This window comes from Aplysia californica, unplaced genomic scaffold (genome assembly GCF_000002075.1).
Source record: "Aplysia californica isolate F4 #8 unplaced genomic scaffold, AplCal3.0 scaffold00543, whole genome shotgun sequence".
NCBI lineage: Eukaryota > Metazoa > Mollusca > Gastropoda > Aplysiida > Aplysiidae > Aplysia > Aplysia californica.
The window spans coordinates 128,441-129,903 of record NW_004797813.1 but is presented as its reverse complement, the minus strand read 5'-3'; the positions used below and the strand labels follow the sequence as shown (position 1 = coordinate 129,903).

General features: G+C 43.6%; 1 protein-coding gene across 1 annotated transcript in view; it reads right to left on the bottom strand.

Annotated features, from left to right (window-relative positions):
* The window catches only part of LOC101858210 (fibroblast growth factor receptor 4), a gene marked incomplete in the record, with an annotated part of 45,146 nt that overhangs the window by 26,501 nt on the left and 17,182 nt on the right, over positions 1–1,463 (bottom strand).

Here is a 1,463-nt window from a genome sequence, read left to right as displayed (position 1 = left end):
ATACGGACGATCGCTATTTGATAGGAAAGAATGAGCAAACCATATCACAGTGCCGCCAACTAACCACGGTTAACTCTTTGAGGACGCGCATTTCACAACAATAGCTGACGTATTGGTTTTGGAACACTATTGAAAATATATTACTTCGAGATCGAATGTAGTTTTTTCACGTCTGTTGTCTTTACCTGAAACTTTACATAGCAGGCCACAGCATGCAAATCATGTAACTGTGCAAATCCATGTTTCTGGTGTGTGAAGGATGACTCGAAAAGTGTAGCAGCCCTGCCTTTCAGTCGAAACCGACGGTGCTGATAATAAGTCAGTGCCAGCACTACTCATTTACATAGGTCAATATCAGTTTCGAAAAAAAAAATCAAATAAAGATCGGTTACAACCTAAATGTCCAATTCTTATTCACAGTCTCCCATACCACGGAAACAGTTCTTCGTCGACCAATGACTCCCCACAAAGAAAATGGCCGCAAGTAACTAGGAGACCCAGACCAATAAGAACAAGAAACAGCCGGAATACATCACCATAGAGCCCAACATTACTAATAACCCAAATGGCGCACCATAACAAGCGCGCTATACCTCTCCGCGTGCCAGCCAGAGAGCATTTGGCGAAGAGGAACGATGGTCAAATTGTCAGCTCATGTCGTAAACCGCATGCTTCTTTCTGATCGCTATCTCTAATCTCTGGCAGTAACAGCAGACGTCGAGAGAAGCTACAGATCATTAATTGTCACTCCATGATAATTTATATGAGCACACCCTCGAGCAACCGGTCGTAAACAATAAACAGGAAAGTTTATTCACCAAATCTGACGAATTAACACTTGTCAACGATATCGTCTATTCGGCGATACGGGAGACATTCAATTCTCATCAATGCGAAGATGTACCTTCAGAGCAAAGTATATACATGTATTACAAAAAAAATATGTTGCTATTTGTCTTACTAGCTTCCAAACTTCCCTGACTAAATATAATACGTCTGTGACGCTACCTAAAGCCCTGTACTTTGCCTTCCCGATTTCCTGTGAATATGGGTCGTAACAGAAGACGTAATCCCGTTCCATATTTTAGAATAAACATTATGTCAGAGGCAAATGTATATTCGCTAATGTTGTCGAACACGTCATGAAGCCAAAAATAAACTGGTGCAGCTGCTATTGCGTGTGCACGGGCGTTATTTACAGCTGCTGTGTCGCGCTTGTTAAAGTACGGGGCGAGTTACGTGTGTTATGTTCCATGAAGTCATCCAGACGGCACTTAAGGCACGGCACAGGGTACAGGCTACTCGGCTAGGGCCCACCATAGGCAGCAGACGCAAACTCAAACAGGAAAGCTGTTCGAGAGTAATGGGCGACTGTGTCTTTTCAGGTCACCAGCTCCACTTGCAGAAGGTTTTACTCTCTTCACACTCCTTGTCATCTGCTCCGGCACTCTCTCTCTCTCTCT